The 19,226-nt window shown below is 35.0% G+C and overlaps 2 pseudogenes across 1 annotated transcript; one reads left to right on the forward strand and one right to left on the reverse strand.

Moving 5' to 3' along the window:
* Positions 1–3,051: 3,051 nt before the first annotated feature.
* Positions 3,052–7,160, reverse strand: LOC147515374 (protein CYTOSOLIC ABA RECEPTOR KINASE 4-like; annotated as a pseudogene).
* An 8,537-nt stretch (positions 7,161–15,697) lies between these two features.
* Positions 15,698–18,443, forward strand: LOC147515375 (uncharacterized protein At1g76660-like; annotated as a pseudogene). Its single transcript, XR_015210370.1, has 2 exons — positions 15,698–17,022; positions 17,957–18,443. The product of XR_015210370.1 is annotated as an uncharacterized protein At1g76660-like (transcript).
* The last annotated feature ends 783 nt before the right edge of the window (positions 18,444–19,226 follow it).

Consider the following 19,226-nt stretch of genomic DNA (forward strand, 5'->3'; position numbering starts at 1 on the left):
ATTCCTTATAAAAATTTAGGGGATGTGAATTTTAGAAATGATTATGACCATATGGCTCTCTTAAAATATATCTTAATATTAAAGCTCCAACAAAGGGTATTTTTCGAGCTCTCTTAAAATTCCACATCATCAACTCCTATTAAAACGAGAATTACTCTCCTATTGAAAAGAAAAATTCTAACAGTTCTAATTAAAATGGGAATCATTATCCTATTATAATCGAAATTATTCTCCTATTGAAAAAGAAAAATCTAGCACTTCTAATTAAAATAGGAATCCTTCTCCTATTAAAAATGGGAATCACACTTCTAAATTAAAACAGGATCCCTCATCTAATTAAAAACAGGTTTTTAAAACTTAATTAAAACAATTTGTTAAGAAATTAAAACGGGTTTTAAATACTTGATTAAAACAATTTGTTAGAAAATTAAAACGGGTTAGTGACAAAAATAGGAACCAGGAATTGTTAGAAAATTTCTATATGTATAGTTATGATTGTTGAACAAATTTTTAAAAGAGCCGGTGCGTATGCATGCACATGTCTACTTTCTAATATTAATATTAAAGCTCCTACAGGGGGTATTTTTCTACCTCTTTTAAAATTCCATGTCATCAACTCCTATTAAAACAGGAATTCCTCTCCTATTGAAAAGAGAAATTCTCGCCCTTCTAATTAAAACGGGAATCCTTCTAATATTATAATGAGAATTCCTCCCCTATTAAAAATGAAAAATCCAACACTTCTAATTAAAACGAGAATCTTTCTCCTATTAAAAATGGGAATCACACTTTTAAATTAAAACAAAATCTTTTCCCCAATAAAAAAATAGATTTTTAAAACTGAATTAAAATAATTTGTTGAGAAATTAAAATAGGTTTTTAAGACTTGATTAAAACAATTTGTTAGGAAATTAAAGCTCCCACAAGGAGTATTTTTCTAGCTCTCATTCAATTTCATGTCATCAATTCCTATCAAAATGGGAAATCCTCTCCTATTCAAAAGAGAAATTTTAGCACTTATAATTAAAATGGGAATCACACTTCTAAATTAAAATCGGATCCCTCCCCCAATTAAAAATTGGGTTTTTAAAACTTAATTAAAACAATTTGTTGAGAAATTAAAACAGTTTTTTAAAACTTAATTAAAATAATTTGTTATGAAATTAAAACGAGTTAACAATGAAAATAGGAATCACAAATTAGAAAAAAAAAAAAAAAAAAAAAAAAATATATATATATATATATATATATATATATATATATATATATATATATATATATATATATATATATATATATATATATATATATATATATAGTTATGATTGTTGAAAAGTTTTAAAAAAAATTGGCGTATGCACAGGTCTACTTCCCATAAGAGGTATTTTTTTAGCTCTCTTAGAATTCCACGTCATCAACTCCTATTAAAACAGGAATTCCTCTCCTATTGAAAATAAAAAATCTAACACTTCTAATTAAAACGAGAATCCTTCTCCTATTAAAAATGGGAATCACACTTCTAAATTAAAATGGGATCCCTCATCCAATTAAAAAATGGGAATTATTCTCCTATTAAAAACGGGAATGCACTATTAAAAAAAAGACATGTGATGACGGCTTTTAGCCGTCATGAAACAGGTTTAATGACATTTTTTCATTTAAAAAACAACTGTCATTATAGAGCCCGTCATAAAAGTTAACCAAAAGCGTCATAATTTTGATGACGGTTCTGAATAAGCTGACATAAATGCTCGAACTTAATATGACAAAAATTCATTTATAAATGTCATAATTGGATCCTTTTGCGTGACATGTTTTAATTAACCGTCATAGTTTTACTAGAAAAAACGTCAAGAAATAAACCTTCTTTATGATTGTTTTTATTTAAGCGTCACCATGAGAAACAAAAGCGTCAATAAATTAACATTAAAAACTGTCACGAATTGGTATGTAACGTTCTTTGGAAGCCGTCATAACTTCTTCATTATTTTTTCCTGTAAATTTGAAATTCCTATAAACCCAATGCATTCATACACCTTGACAACTCAAGTCCATTATGGAAACAAGAATCATACTTTTATTACCAAACATAAATCATTCCAAGAACTTGTTCATATTACATGATTTATTCATGAAGAAAAAAATTAAATAACTCAAAACACTTGATTCAAAATCAAGTCATAATCCAACAATAATGCAATTTACATAACTAATCTAACAAATTGCTTATAAACCGATCCATCTCAAACAAACTTAATCGAGCTACCATGCTATCTCACTTATAACCTAAAAAACAATATGAAGAAGAATGTGTTAGTCTGTTTAATAAGTAAACTAAAAATATAATCATATAACTACTAAATGAGAGAGATACGATCAACGCTACTATGATAGAGAATCATGTTGGTTAAGCCCCAAACGTACACCACTGTAGGATATCTGATTTGTATACACAAATAACCCTTTACCTAATATGCAAAGGAAAGAACGTAAAAAATTACCAAGCAAAAAAAAAAGTAAGAAACGGAGTGATGTGAGAAGGTTACACTCAACATGAATTAGTGACTTAACATGTGAGAAGTGATGTGAAAGGTTGACTCTTTGGTTCCAGCTGAGAACAGGGCTTCGTGTAGCCCCCTGTACTCCCTTCCTACATAAAGAAATTAGTGTCTTAGCAATTTAAGTTCCAAGAGATGAAAATGAGAACAAAAATAGTAAGTTGTCACATATATGATCAGTAGAGCTAATAAGTCCAACTGATAGGGAACGCATTAGATATACCATGTAGAATGTCATGTAAAGAACCCTTCGTTGCATACTGATATATCAAAATTCGATTGTTTGCCTCCAAACAGTAGCCCAACAATTCCACAAAAGTCTGCTTCATATTGAACGCACAAAGCTGCCACTGCTGCCAATTGAATTATTACAATAGAGAGCCATTAATATCATATGTGAATATGGAGAGCTAAAAGCGAAACAAAAGAAAGCTAAAAAAACATATCACAAGAAAATTAAAGGGGGAACCAAGATGATAAGATATTCATAAACTTACTCTGGAGCATGATATCCGAAAGTTCCCAACATTCTAGTCGATGCGACGGCTGCAGCGTATCGGGGACTGATTTGTCAAATTGAAATCTGCTATCTTTGACAAAAGTTCATCAAAGACAAGAACATTGCTTGATCTAACATTCCGATGTACTATAGAGGGCTGGACCTTTTCATGAAGATACTCGAGCCCTTTTGCTGCACCATAAGCAATCTTGACTCTTTGGTTCCAGTGAGAACGGGGCAGTGCCCCCTACTGTACTCCCTTCCTTCTTACATAAAGAAATTAGTGACTTAGTAATTTAAGTTCCAAGAGATGAAAATGAGAACAAAAATAGTAAGTCTGTCACATATATGATCGAAGAGAGCTAATAAGTCCAACTGATAGGGAATGCATTAGATATACCATGTAGAATGTCATGTAAAAGAGCCGTCGTTGCATCTTGATATATCAAAATTCGATTGTTTGCCTCCAAACGGTAGCCCAACAATTCCACAAAATGCTCATGCTTTAGTCTAGAAACTATTAATAACTGCAGCCAACAAATTTTAAAGTCAAGACAATGAATCGGGCTTAAACCTCATATAACGCCCCTTGAGAGCTATACATATTTCATTTTATTACTCAAGTCACCTAAGTGGCAAAATCAGAATCGGCTTGTGTGTTACGGGATCTAGCTTCTTTACACACTGGAGACTCACCGATTACTTAGGGTCGTGAGAGAAAACTTCGACCATAAGACCCTTCTCCAACTAAAGCCTTTGTCCCAAAGTTAGAAGTCAACCTCTTGAGTTCATCCAAAGATATTTCTTTGGCGTTTCAATGGGTAAGATCTTTGGAGGAGTTTGAACTCCTCAAGCTTGGGATTCCCTAGGCTCTCCTCGATCATTACCTAAAACACGCAACAAGAGGAGTGAATCAGTGTGTATTGTGTATATACATGATGCCATGCTTGCAAAAATTTGTATGACAAGCACAGACATAACGGGACATAAAGGCATTGACATATATAGCATACAGAAGAAATTGAATACCTTGTGAACTTCATACAAGTATGATGAAAGCAAAAAATAAGGAAAAAAAATGTTGATTTATGCACATTTATAGTTCTAAAACTAAACAAAAAATGCCCCTGATCTTTCATGTATAACAAGGTTATAAGATGTAAAGTGTGCTAAATATGTGTTTCTTCATAAATGTTATAATAGTACCATAAAGCATGATTCAAAACAACAATTGAGATAGGACCATGATTCAAAGAAAGAGCACCATGCATGGTACTTCCTGAACATCAAAGCGGCTATTCATGATATGGATGCAAGATTTATGAGTGTAACCTTCTCACATCACTACTAAAAATAATAATAATAAACATATAACAAGACCACTTACAAAGAGATAACATTGTACTCCCATAATAATAAGGCAAGAAAGTTGAAAAAGCAAATACAAACCATCTTATCCGGTGGTGCTCTATTGTATATAATATAAGATTACGGCAGCATTTAGGAGTGATCTTTCCCTCTCAATCTGAACCGGCTGAAGAGGCCTGAAGCATCAGCCAAACTAACATATCGAGTTTATCCCAAAACAACGGATTCCTCTTCCTCAGGAGCCCGAAGTAACTCATCCTCATCAGCCCCAAGCCAAGTAACGATTCCGAATGCCTATCTCCTGTTTCATAAGACTTATCAGAAGAAGCAATTGGATAAGAATCATATCGCTGAATGAGCAGACGAATCGACCGAGGGTCCGAAGGAGATGCTTACACAAGCGAAAACGTAACCTAACTCTACTTCTTTTTTTTCTTTCTCCTGCTGCTATTCTCTCAACAAGTCAGTCAATATCAGTAGTGGATAAAAGCAAAGTAGTCCTTGGTCATCAGTTAGTAGTTGAATAATCCTCTTGCTTAGCGGAGTCAACACTTAATGGACAATGATAGGCAAACCAAAGATTTCACATCGCAGTCTAAGCGTGCTTGCGCACCGGCACAGCAGAATTAGAATCCGCTAGCTCAGATGAGTGGCTCACTTCCTTGAGAAGGGAGAATAACCTTTGAATAAGCTAATAACAGAATTTCATAGATAACGGATAATCTTTCTTTTTTCTGAGGAACGAATCTTCGTAGCTCAATAGCAAGCAAGCTCTCGGCACTTACTTACTTATGATGAAAAGGATGGAGACCGCCCTTCTTTCTTCACTATCTCGCTATCGAGAAGAGAAAATGTAGCTAAGCATAAAGCTAATCAACTTCAATGCAGGGGAGTCAGTCAATAGGCAGAAAAGTCACCCAAGGGAAGATCATGTCACTGAAGAATAAGCCACGAGCTAGCTCAGTTAGAACGAAATTAGGACTAGATGAACAAAATCGGATGTGTGATATACAATACATATGAAATAAAGCACTTTTAGTACACCAATCGGAAAGAGAAGAAGGGATGCTTGCTATCATTCCAGTACCACTGTTCAATCAGTGAGCCTGTCTGCCCTTTCATATTTTCACTTCCTGTCTTATTTCATTTACTAGTTTGTTAGGTTTTTAATAATCTACATAAAAGAATAAGAGTAGTCAACCATGAAACAGATCAAATGGACGACAAGCACACTACCTTTCCATATGTATGTCTAAACATATTCAATCTTCATTCTTAGCAATAGTTCACAAGACCTTGAATGTTGATGAAACATATAAGTAGATGGGGACCTAGTAATTAATAACAAGCAAACTAGAACAGTACGTGTTCACTGTTCAGGATCCATATTACAATGAACAACTAGAAACCCAAATAACATAATACTATTGCATTTTTTCAGATGATTTGAACCTCAGACTAAGGTTCTCATTGAAAACAAAAAATTCAAATGCAATAACAAATATTTCTACAAACAATTTAAACAAGAAAAAAGAGATAAACAAAAAAAATACTTACTTTTAGATTTGAAACCTTTGTTGTAGTTGTAATCGTGATCCCTTCTCAAACAAGTTTAAGCTTGACTAAGAAGTGAAGAAGTGAGTGTGCGAGAAACCAATGAGACGAAGAAAAAAAAAAAACTGTTAGGGTTTGCAATGGAAGGGGAAGAAAGATATATATCAATCCCTTAATATCCGGCGAGAGGGAAAAATAATTGGAGTGAGCGGGAGAATTTTCATCACGAGGGAACTTGGATTTCTCATTATTGCTGTGTTTTGTGTTTCAATAGTTTTTTTTTTTTTTTTTTTTGATAAAGCTGTTTCCATAAGTGAGGAGGTTAAATTCTTAGTAAGGAGTCTGTTGATTTTGGTATTCTTTTTTTCGGTTAAGTTGTTGACGGTTTAATTGGGTTTAATTGAAAGCCAAAATGGTCCAACCTACCTAGTGCCCAAAAAATTGTGAGAAGGTTGACGGTTTATTTTATTACTAATTTGACTGTTTTAGGAAACACTATCATATTTTCTTGACACTTGTATCATACACGACATAATATTGCAATAGCCGTCATAAAATTATTATATTTTTTTGACGTTTGTGTCATATACTACATAATGTTGCAACAGCCGTCATAAATTTATTATATTTTCTTGACGGTTGTGTCATACACGACATAATGTTGCAATAACCGTCATAAATTTATTATAATTTCATGACGTTTATGTCATACACGACATAATATTACAATAGCCGTCATAAAATTATTATATTTTTTTGACGCTTGTGTCATACACGACATAATGTTGCAATAGCCGTCATAAATTTATTATAATTTCATGACGCTTGTGTCATATACGACATAATATTGCAATAGCCGTCATAAAAATATTACTAAAACACCTATCTTGACGGTTTTTAACAAAGCCGTCATGATAGATAAAAAAAAAGCGTCATAATATGTCATTTTTTTAGTAGTGATGGAACATAACTTAGAGCATCTCTAGGTGGTGGTAGCATACTCTTCAAATTTGAAGAATGCGACCACAGAATCTGGTAGCAAATTTCGACCAACTCTAGGTGGTCGCAAATTCGTGGTCGCAAAATTCATTGGAGATGACCCTGTGCGACATTAGTCTTGGCGCGCCAGATATCCGCTGCCGCGACATTACCATTGTCGCGACATTACCACCGCCGCCCCAAGTTCAAAAACTCACGCGCGACATTCCCACCGCCGCACACAAAATGAAAAAGTAAAATAACTTGGGGCGACATTAGTAGTGTGGCGGCGCCCGATTTCTCTTGGCGTGGTCCGGGTCAAAGTCAAAAATAAAACTTGGGGCAACATTAGTACTGGCGCGCGATATTACTATTGTCGCTCCGCATCCGCATCCGCATCCAAACCTCCAGATTTGCGAACAAGAATGCGAACAGACAGGTTATGCGACCATGAATGAGGCCACCTAGAGATGGAATTCCGAGAAATTCCGAATTTTTTCTTCAATATGAAGAATTTGACAGGTTATACTACCACCTAGAGATGCTCTTATGTTTCCCAATTTAAGCAGACGACTTGTTTTTTGGATAGTGCATTGAATTGGAAACAAGTTAGAATAAGGAATCATCATCCACGGTTTGGGATTAAACTTTGGTTTCTCCAATTGTTTTATGTACTAGAGAAAGCCAATTGTAGTGAGGACAATTTTGAATCTTTACACTATATGATAGCTGGGTTATTAGGAACCACACTTCTCAACCGAATAGGCTATTTCTAATCTCTCATGTTTTACAATTTAAAAACACCTCCCTCAATTATTCTAATTAGCTCTCTCCGTTTTAAGTAATTTACAAAAAAACTCCCTCACATCACTGAAATTAAAATTAGCTTTCATATTATTTAAAATAATTTAGAAAACCTCTTTCATGTCACTAAAATTATAATAAACCCCTCCCAATGTTTTTATATTGCTTTTTAAAGATGTTACAGCGACAAGATTTGAAAAAAACCGATGCGTAGCACGGTTCGCATACTTGTAAAAAGTAGATTACCGGTCGAATTTAAGGTGAGATGCGATTACATAGATCGAATTATTATTTTGTGGTACTCCAAGAGAGAAGTGTGACTTGGGAAAGAAAATATAAGTTTCTCAAACTGTTGCGCTTTTACGCAATTGTCCTTATATAATAACTTGGACGGGCCATGTTACAAAGGTAAGTGTTAAGTTTGCTGAAGGGCAATAACAAAAGTAAAAAATGCCGCCGAAAATAGGCAATGCTTGGTGATTATACAGTATAATAAGGTTTCTCTTTGCTGCCATCTTTATCTTTATATATATATCGGGCTCGCTACGTCGACATACAAAATTGACATACGCATTCTAAAAGCATATTTGCACATTGAACTAAGGGTTGCTTTTTGGTAGAGATGGCTCACCTACTATGGATAGTATCTCCACAAAAAATCACCTCAATCGGATATGTCTAGTCTTGTCAAAAGATTGTCAAAAGAGTGTTAAAATTTTGGATCGGCAGATAAATTTCTAATTTGAACTCAATTTTTGGTAGGGTTAGAAATGTTTAAAGGAGCTGATTTTTTGTGGAGATGATCTCCATGTTGTAGATATCACATCCCTAGAAAATCAGTTTTTAGTTCATTATGTAGATATGTAGGATTGCGTATGTCAATTTTGTATGTCGACGTAGCGAGCCGATATATATATATATATATATATATATATATATATATATATATATATATATATATATATATATATATACTAGTAGGTTCCGTTTACCATACTTTTTATACCGTAGTTTATACCACACCCCCTTACAAGATGAATTAAGTGCTAAAAATTTATGGATGTGATCTACTAACCATAGATAACATCTCCACATAAATTCATCTCTTTTGGAAATCTATAACCTAGTTAAAAATTGTTGTAAACTTTGATTTTTTTTTTAATGGTTCAGATATTTCAATTTTGCAATCATCTTTTGACATACTTAAACATTATCAAATGATGTGAAATTTCATAGAGGTGATCTTCATGGTTAGTTGAACACATCCACAAAAAACTAGGCTATAATTCACGTTGTAGGTAAAGGTGTGGGGGGCATGGTATAAACTATGGTATAAAAAGTATGGTAAACGGAACACCTTTCGATATATATATATATATATATATATATATATATATATATATATATATATATATATATATATATATATATATATAGAGCAGTCCTTTTTCCTCTTCTCTGAGGGTGTCCACGTGAAAATTAGGATAGAAAAAAGGAAGCAAGCTGCGAGAAAAAAAAAAACTCTAAATAGGAAGTAAGAGTCCCAATTAATTACGAGAGACTCTCTTCCCGTGACTCATTTATGCACAACCACATTCATTCTCCTACTTCATCGAAATCGGGTAAGATTTTTTTTACAGTTAAAACTTTCCATATTCATCTCAACTTTCCAATTTTTTCATTTGTTCTGTTTCAAGTATTTCCTTGAAGTTAGCAAATTTTGCTGTCTGTGTTTTTCATTCTTATGAATTAGCAGATTGAGGAATATAAATGGGGAAGAAGATATTTATGTTATCGGTTGAGGAGGTTGACTTGACAACAGTCAAGTATGAACGTGAATTACTTGATGTTTGTAGATAGTGGTGGTTTGGGGTGTTGTTGTTCATCTTGAATCTATGCAGAGAAGGATGGTTTTGATGATAGAAACTCTCACTCTCTAAGCTTTTCTAATCAAACTATGAATTGCTTTTGGTGTTATCAAAGTAAAAACTTAGTTGTTTAATGGGAAGTTTGAAAACTAGACTTTTAAGATTGTTAAGATGAAAACATGTATGGACAGAAATTTGGTAAGATTGCTTAGTCACCAAGTAACACTCATTTGAACTTGTCAAATGAGTGAACTTGTGTTTGGGGTTGTGAATGCAAGATTAGAAAGATGTAATGAGATAAGAGTAGTGGGAAATAAGATTGAAAGATTTGTATTGAAGACAAATAAGAACTTGATTTATTAACTAAAGCTTGAAGAACATGGAAATGGAAAACAAGGTAAATAACAATTAAACTATTAATTAAAACATATTAAACTACTCCTAATGACCAAAGATTAATTCTAGGGTAAGTTCTCTCTCCTATCACTTTGGCTTATATACTACACCTTTTACAGTTTACAACTTTGCCATCATCCTTTAGAAATAAGACACCTCATTAGGGTTGTTTTATGCTTTAGGTATCTCCTTGAACAAACTTGCTAAGGATACCCACTTTTGAGTTGAGGACATAATCTTCAGTGTTTCGGGTTAAGGACATGATCTTCCGTCTTTTGGTTTTGAGTCCCTAACTGTTGACCGTTGACTTTGACCTTGACTTTTCGGCACTTTTTCTCTTAAGCTAGAATCTTCCCAAGAAGCGTCGATAGAACTCCTTTTTGTGCTAAAATGCATGTATTAGGAGTATAAGTCCTAAATGGTCTGTATCTTGCAAAAGGTAGCAAAAGCTATGAGTTGTTTGTTCATTAAGCATGAGAAGGGCATATTTGAAACATTGTAAATGTAATTAAACACACATTTGGGGTCTGATTAACTACCCCCAAACAACATTTTTTTTGTCCTCAAGCAAAGATAAGAAAAAAACTAAGATCACAAATGTGTGATTTATTATACTAGTCTCGTTTCTCGGAGTGCGATTGCATTGACCATATGTAACAAGGCCTTAAACAACTAGGAATTCCCTAGTAGACGAGCTTAAGCCTCGTGAGAGTTTTCCATAAAAGATACTCACAAGCTTCCTCTATTTAGTACAAAGGGTCTTGTTTTCTTGGTTATTTTCAGAAGTCTATACATCTTATTAGCGGGGGAATAAGGAAAAACTCCTTTGAACTCAGAATAACATATACATAATAATTTAATCATCTAAAGATAAATGTGCAAAACATGAGCGGTGAAATACAAAAGCAGAGTCGTTTTTGAAACTTTTGGAGAGCATCCTTAAAGTGGATTCTCATATGGGTGTGTTGCAATCACAACTCTCAGATAGATTCACTCAAGTTTCATTCTCTCAAGTGCAGATGGCACTTATATTCCTCACATACACGAATGACGTCCAAAGAAAACTGGGGTCGATTGATAACACTTGCCACTTACTATCACACCATCCTATTCCTAGTTGAGCTAGAGATCTTTTATTAGGAATTATAGGGCTAAGGTAGTGGTTTAGAAATAAAAAGGATGAGAAAACAAACTCTGATAAACTCAGAAATTGGGTCTTCAAGATATTTGTAACTAGAGAAGAGCCTCATTTTGTTCTTTTGCTTCCAAATTTGTAATTCATTCTTTAGCCCTTTGGCTTTGTGACTCCATATGATGTTAATTTTTAGGAGTTCTAACTTTGCTTTTGTTTTTTTTTAAATCGACTCCTTTTGATTTTGAACTTTTGGGAGATTTTGATTTTTGAATCTTTTCTTTTCTTTTCGAAGCTACTAACTATTCTGTTTTTGTACAAGTCCTTCTCTCCCTCTTTTTACTGTTCATCCAATGCTCAACTCGTCAGCTGCGTATGTGATCAGCTTCCAAATGTGCATTTTATTATCCTTATATTACTGCATTACAGCTTGTCTTACATTTAATGAAAAGACAACTTATAGCTTTTATTGCCTTTTTCAGGTTACGAAGAATTTCAGGCTACTTATCATAAAAGCTGCATCTTAGCACCTAAAGGAGCCTTAATCATGCTTATTATGAAGACCAGAAGCTGCTATGAGAAAGTGTTGAAAAAGTCAAATTCAACGGTCAAAGTCAAAGGTCACAAGACCAGAGATGGAGGCCCTTATCTAAAAATATGGCATAAAAACCTACCTTGGTCAAGAAGAAATCAAAAAGCAAAAGAAAAAACAAAAGCAAAAGTGAAGTGTTATGTGTCTCAAAAGTAATAGAGGAGGGCAAATTAGTAAAAGGCAGAAGTAGGGGTATATAATCTAAAAGTTAGGGAGAGAGAAGACATCCATTATTTTAGGGTCCAAACCATTTGGTTTGTAGGATTTAGTTCTTGTTTTTCAATTTAAGTATTTTACTTTATTGTTCTTTATTTCTTTCTTTTTAATCTTGTTGTTTTTACTTATTTCAATCAATCTTATCTTGTTGTTCTTTGTTTTAATCTTCATTTCTATGCTTTATTTAAATGTTTTCATGTCATTTCCATCTTAAACAACTTATGTTTTCAAGTTCTTCATTAGCTTAAAACTACACTAAGAGTCTACCTTCCTTCTTCTTCAACTCCCTTATTCAAACTCCAAACAATTTAGGGTGAACCTCACTTCTAATGTTTTGAAGACTACACCACAATCTACAGCTTCAAATGGTACTACCGTCATGGATTGAAGGAGCAAGAGTGCTTGGTTGAGAATTTAAGGAGGAAACACCATTATCATATTTCCATTTTTTTTTTTTTTAAAAAAATTCGTTGTTTTATTTTGTTGTTTTTTAGTACTGATTTACTTTCTTGCAAATCAGGGTTCAGGATCAACAAGCTGGAGAGGAGCTGAAGCAGTGGACAAAAGTCAACAGAAGTTCGCCGGAACCGCACGGGCGACCGCGGGCCCACGTCAACATTCCAAAATCTGATTTTTTGCCAGTTCAGTTGTTGTTTGATATATAGTTGCACTCCAAGCCCGGATTTTGTAATAGAGTAGGATAAATCAGTGGAACTTGTTTATAATAGTTAGAGATAAAAAGAAAAACGAAAAAATTAGAGAAAAATTGGTTTTTGATTGATTTTTGTGGATTAACATGAGTTGAACTTGGTTGAAGTTGAATACTTACCAAGGGGTTAAAGTTTTCATTACCTGGGAAAGTTCAAGTGTGTGAGGTAAGTTGTGAATCATAGCTCACACACTTTGAATCAACACTCTAAGTCCATTTGACTCTAGTTAATCTAGATTATCAATCTAAAACTAGTTAATCTAGTAGATTAGTATATTATTAGTTTCGTTTTAAGTTTTGGGCCCTTGAAGGCAAAGTTGTCTAAATCATCAAAAACCAAACCTGTGGGCTTTTAAAATGGACCTTTATTGTAACTTAAAATAGGGTAAAGCTCGAAAGGTTGGGCCTGATTCTCAGATCACGCTCCAACCAACGTTGCCTTCTCCTTAAGCAGCGTGTAAGCACGGCTTGAGAGGTAAATTCTAAACCTCCTCGAAGCCCAAGTAAGAGGATACCTTGTGTATTCAAGCATGCTTACATGATTGTTTGAAATTTAATTTTCGAACTGCAATTTATATTCACGCATAAGGTTGAACCCGAGCCACATAACAACCATTGGGAAGACACTCCCCAATGTAGGTAAATTGGACGTTGCTTGATTCTTGAAGCCCTAGACAAAAAAAAAAAAAGAGAATTAAAATCAATAAACTAGAGCCCAAAGTAGTCACGCTCCTCCAGAAAAGGATAAAAATATAGCCACGAGGATTTAGAGTAATCAGTTACTAGATTTCGGTAGACTAACTACCTTCCTCACTCCCCTCCCCCAGATTCATTGTGAGTGAGATTCTTGGTAGCACACCACTTGGTGAAGTGGCTGCCTACTCTTCTGAGGCATGTAGTAGAGCCATCATAGTCTCATGCCCGATTGTTCCTTTGAACATGACATAGTAAATTATAGACCAAGCAAATATTTTCAAAAAATCTAAAAAAAATAAATTTCTACTGTTTATGCATCATCATTGATTGAGCATTCATGTCTTATCAATATGCATCACAACCATCATGGAATTACAATGTAAACCCAGAACCTTGTTCTTTTTGCGGTAGTCCTTATCACTGGTTATCCCATTGTCCATCATATACCGAATTTGAGTCTACTATGGGAAATCCTTACTATTACGAACTTCAATTTTCAAACTTCCCTAGTATACACTCAAGAGTTTTCTAGTCATGCTAACAATTCATGGAGTTCCACTACAAATAGTTAACCACCATTCATATATCCATATGGTTAGTTAGAGTACAATTTCACCCAAAACCCATTACCATTCACATCACCATCCATATCAAGTTCATATTCAACTACACCATCCATCACAGATCAACTCTACTAGGAAATAGCCAAACAAACAATACTAACTCAGCAAATAGCAATTACCTTATATTTTCTTCAATCCGATTCAAATAATGCCACATCTGAGACTACTATTCTTCCTACCAGTCTAGAACCCATCCAACAAGAGGAACAAGGTGTTACTATAACAATGCCAATTGCTAAAGCCCATCCTGATACTCATGACTAGTTAAAAACCCATCATCCTCCACCTAACTATTGTGATAATTCTAAATCTTATAATAATGACTATATGCCTGAAGTCACAGTTTCTCTCACATGCCATAATGCATCATCACCCGTAAATAAGAAAACTCCGATAGAAAAAACTCAAGAATCTGTATTGGAGATTAACTCGACACACTTGGACAATGACATTGAGAACATTTATGAAAATCTAGGCAGAGAGGACAAAGAAAATAAAGTGCTTGGAAAAGAGGGAATAAAATCTATGATGGAAAGTGGATTTCAATTTAGTTTGGCCGTTAAAGACTTATCGATGGAACAAATTTGTATCAATCCTTACTATTGTAGATATGAACCACAATATTGTGGAAACGCCAAAACTAGATGAAGAATTCTCTGAGTCCTCGAGATCATGTGAAGAACCACCACCCAACCATCACCATCCTAATTTAACACCTCTTGAAATCTAACCTCCATTCATAAAAAATCCACCAATTTTTTAGGACAGCACCACTAAATCATTGCAAAGAAACCTCAAATTCGCACTTAAGCTAGCAAATTGCCTTTGAGATCATTCATTGTTTTCTAAATCTTCTCAGTAAGGAGACATTGCCCAATATACAAACACAAGAGTCTATCATTTTAGTTATTGAGAAACCTGGTATGTCCTATTCCCCATCAATTGAGCTTCATGAAGGACATCTACTACCAACCTCTTACTTTCGGAGAATTCAACTATGACAGGTTATTACATAAATTCCATGATGGGCTACACAAGCATCAATTTATTATTCTGCATCTTATACTCCAAATGCATCATTTGATTCTATTTGGGGGTATATGTTTTTATATATTTTTCTATAAAGATCTCCAACTATTCAGATTATTAGTATATAGTTAATAACATATCATCCATCTCATATGCATAGTCTTGGGGAATCTGACTTAAAACGACCCCACATATAGCCTTGAATATCTGACTATAAAAGATTCATATTATGTTTTCTCGATGCATTCCATGAGAGTGCATCTTTAAAGTAACCAGACCACTCCACTTGGTGTGTGTGGTTGTAAGTGTCGGAGCCTTAGTCCACATATATCTCACTTATTCTTTGTAAAACACTTTTTACTCGTCGCTTGAGTAAGTGTGAACCTATGGAACGAGTATACAAATTTCATTTTCTTTATTTTACATTTCTTTGTCAAAATAGTTGTTTTTCTCCGTTCTCATTATGACAGATTCTTGATACATCTATGCCTTGATAGATTTTATCTAAAAAAACAAATAGCGGAATTTCAATTGTGTTATTCGAATGTAATGTTGCGTGCGATTGAAAAACGGGAAACCATGTTTTAGAAGTTTGTGCTTTTACTTGTTACCTTTTTACTGTAAATTTCATAAACATAATGTTTGTGATGTTTATCCTATTAGCATTGTAACGTGTTATTTCTAGAAAGTATCATGCAAAAACTTATGAAGATGTTTAGGAAACAATTCCAAGCTTTATGATGTACTCTGTAAATTCTGTGACATCAATATATTCTCCGTTTGTTACTGGTATGGATTCGAGCTTATAAATAAATGGCTATGCAGCGGAGGAGATGGGGAGGCTGTTGGGGTGGGCTGTCATGCTTTGGATCTCAGAAAGGTGGGAAGCGTGTTGTACCCGCATCTCGTATTCCAGAAGGAAATGCATCAGGTAATCGGGCAAATGGAGCTCAACCTGTTGGGATGCCTAACCAAGCTACAAATATAATTTGTCTCTTCTAGCTCCACCATCTTCACCTGCATCCTTCACCAACTCTACCCTCCCTTCAACTGCTCAATCACCCAGTTGTTTCTTGTCAGTGTCCGCTAATTCTCCTGGTGGTTCATCCAATGTGTCTGCGACGGGGCCCTATGCCCATGAAACACAGCTCGTCTCACCTCCAGTTTTCTCAACCTTTACCACGGAGCCATCAACTGCTCCTTTCACCCCGCCGCCAGAATTAAATCATTTAACTACTCCATCATCCCCTGACGTGCCTTTTGCTCTGACTTTTTCATCTGCTATGGATCTTAAAGGCACCAGCAGATCAAGTTATGTCACAGCCAATGCTCTTCAAGCAACTTATCCACTTTACCCTGAAAGTCCTGCCAGCAGTCTCATTTCTCCTATTTCGGGAACTTCTGGTGATTGCTTATCTTCGTTTTTTCCTGAACGTGAATTTCGTGCAAAGTGGGCTGCCTCAATTTCTGCTCAGGATTCTTTCCGGAGCTCATCATCAAGGTTATTTGGGCTTGATACTGGCACAGTGGCACATCCAATAATTTTATGCTGTCTCGAGATACAACCTTCTTCTACCCTGCCGCTTCTCCACAATTTCATCTGGATCAGGCTCGGACAAGTGTTTCCAGGGAAGCAGATGTTCAGTCGAGTAGTGGAAATGGACATCATAACAGGCACACTAAAAGTTCTAAGCCGGACGTTGAGGAAATTGAAGCTTATAGAGCGTCATTTGGGTTCAGTGCAGATGAGATCAACACAACACCGCACTAAGTTGAGATGTCAGATGATATTCTGGATGTTTTGTTTACAATGGCGCCTTTGGCCTCCAATAATAAGGTAGACACGGAAGAAAAATTAGTACCACTAACATGGAATAGAGGTGGAAATGCCCAAACTACGTATACAAACCCTCAGGATGATAGAGGCCTGGGTTCAGCATCAGACCAAGCAGTCAACGTGGTGGGTTGCAAAGTGCAGGAGTTGGGCAGTGTTCGAAAAGGTGAATATTAATGAAAAGTGCTTTTTAATACCTTGATATATTAGAGTATCTGTAGGTGGTATTATAACCTGTCATTTTCTTCATATTTGAAAAAAAAAATTGGAATTTTTCGGAATTCCATCTCTAGGTGCCTTTATTTATGGTCGCATCACCTGTTTGTTCGCAAATTTAGTAATTTGAATGCAGATACGGAGCGACAATAGTAATGTCGCACGCCAGTACAAATGGCGCTCCAAGTTTTTTTTTGACTTTGACCAGCACCACGCGCCAGTACTAATGTCGTGCAAGTTATTTTTTTTTTACTTTTTCAATTTGGTGCGACAGTGGAAATGTTGCGTGAGTTTTTTTTTGAACTTGGAGAGGGTGGTAATAATGCGCGACATTATCTTTGGCCTTGCAGTACCAAATATCGCGTGGTAGGGGTAGGGCCTACAATTGTATTTGCGGTCGATATTTGCGACCACCTAGAATTGGTCAAAATTTGCAACTATATTCTTCAAAAAATTTCTTCAAATTTAAAGAATATACTACTACTACCTAGAAATGCTCTTATATTTCAACTGAGAATGCTTTGTCCCTGATTTCCTCACCGTAAATTATGAAGCTGTATTTTGCGTATGTATTTGGTAGCAAGATACGAGTAGGAAACCTGTACGACTTTGTGTAGATATGCAAGTCTATCCTTCCTCGTTTTTGTTTTAGTAGTAGGAAACATTTACAACTTTGGGAACTTAAATTGAATCAACATAACTTCTTGTGACACTATTCACTATTGCACGAGATGCCCAGAACTTTTTTATATCAAGGTTCATATGTCTATACCAGCTTCTCCCGGATCTAAATTTGTCTATATCAAGGGTCATATGTTTATACTGCATTTTTTTCCGCTTCCTGATGTCACTAAATCAATAATACTTTCTTTCTGATGTTTCAGGTCACGATTCACCAAAGATATCAACAGATGTTACCGACCGAAATCAGTCTGATAACGAGGTCATGACTGATGAGGATGATATATTTTCGAAGTTGGGAAGCAGCAGAATTAACAAGAGATATCAGTTGGGTCTGTCGAGCTCCGATGCTGAAATAGACTATAGAAGGGGCAGAACTTTAAGAGAAAGGAAAGGAGATCTCAGTTGGCGCAATTAGTGGATCTCAGTTTGCAAGCTTATTTGTTTTCGCAGTCTATCTATTTTGGGGTTTTCTCTGACGGGTGGAATGGCCTAACTGTACTACTCTCTACTTTTCTTTAAGGGTATTTTTATTACAATCTGATTCCTGCTGCAATGTTAATATTGGATGAATGATGCTTGTACTCTATCTAAGTGTCCATGGCCGAAATTAGATTTAATAATTGTATTTAGTAGAAAATTGTTGTCTTTATTGATTCATGTAAAGCACGGCCAGTGGTTTTTTGGTTATAGGTTTTGTTAAAGCTATGCTCATTTTAGATTGTTGCATAGGTCGTGCACGTGAGTGCTGTGTCGAAATCAGGAAGAAAGAAATGGTCGTTCCAAGCATTTAAATGTCCTCGATTCTCTGGATAAACCTATGATAATGTTTTGTTAATGCAAGTCCACTGCTGGAAATTTCTTTAGTGATTTTTGAAATGTAACTCCTTAATTTGGTAGACTGATCACGAGAATAAGGGTTCTTGAGATCTTAGAACCCTACCTTCATAATCTGGACGTTATATACCCACATTGGCTACAGAAGTTAAGAGTTGAGTCGGAATGAGAAAATTAAAAGGGTTAACTAGTATTAACCCCACCCCCTAGATGAGCTAATTAGGATTCCCCTTTACTATATGGGGAAATTAGGGTTGACCTTGTTTTTTCGTGTATATTGGAGAGGAGACTCTAATTTCCCATCTGGTGCGGGGGAATCCTAATTGGCTAATCTAGTGGAGGGTAATATTCGTTAACCCAAATTAAAATTAGTATTGCTTAGCTCATTTAACACCTTTGTCTAAAGTCCGTGTTTGTTCTGGAGGTGAAACAACCTAGTGGAACTATTCTCGATCACGAATCATGATTTTTCCAATTGTATTCTTGTTCATGGTCATAGAAAATTAGAAACGCCATTATAAGCCAAAGTTAATTTCTCAATCAGAAGTAGAGTCATACACTTAGACATATTAACTAAGGTCTGTTTGTTTTTTAACTAATGGAAAGAAAAGAAAATAAATGGTCCACTATAGAAAG

The sequence above is a fragment of the Coptis chinensis genome, chromosome 2 (genome assembly GCF_015680905.1).
Source record: "Coptis chinensis isolate HL-2020 chromosome 2, ASM1568090v1, whole genome shotgun sequence".
Classification (NCBI taxonomy): domain Eukaryota; kingdom Viridiplantae; phylum Streptophyta; class Magnoliopsida; order Ranunculales; family Ranunculaceae; genus Coptis; species Coptis chinensis.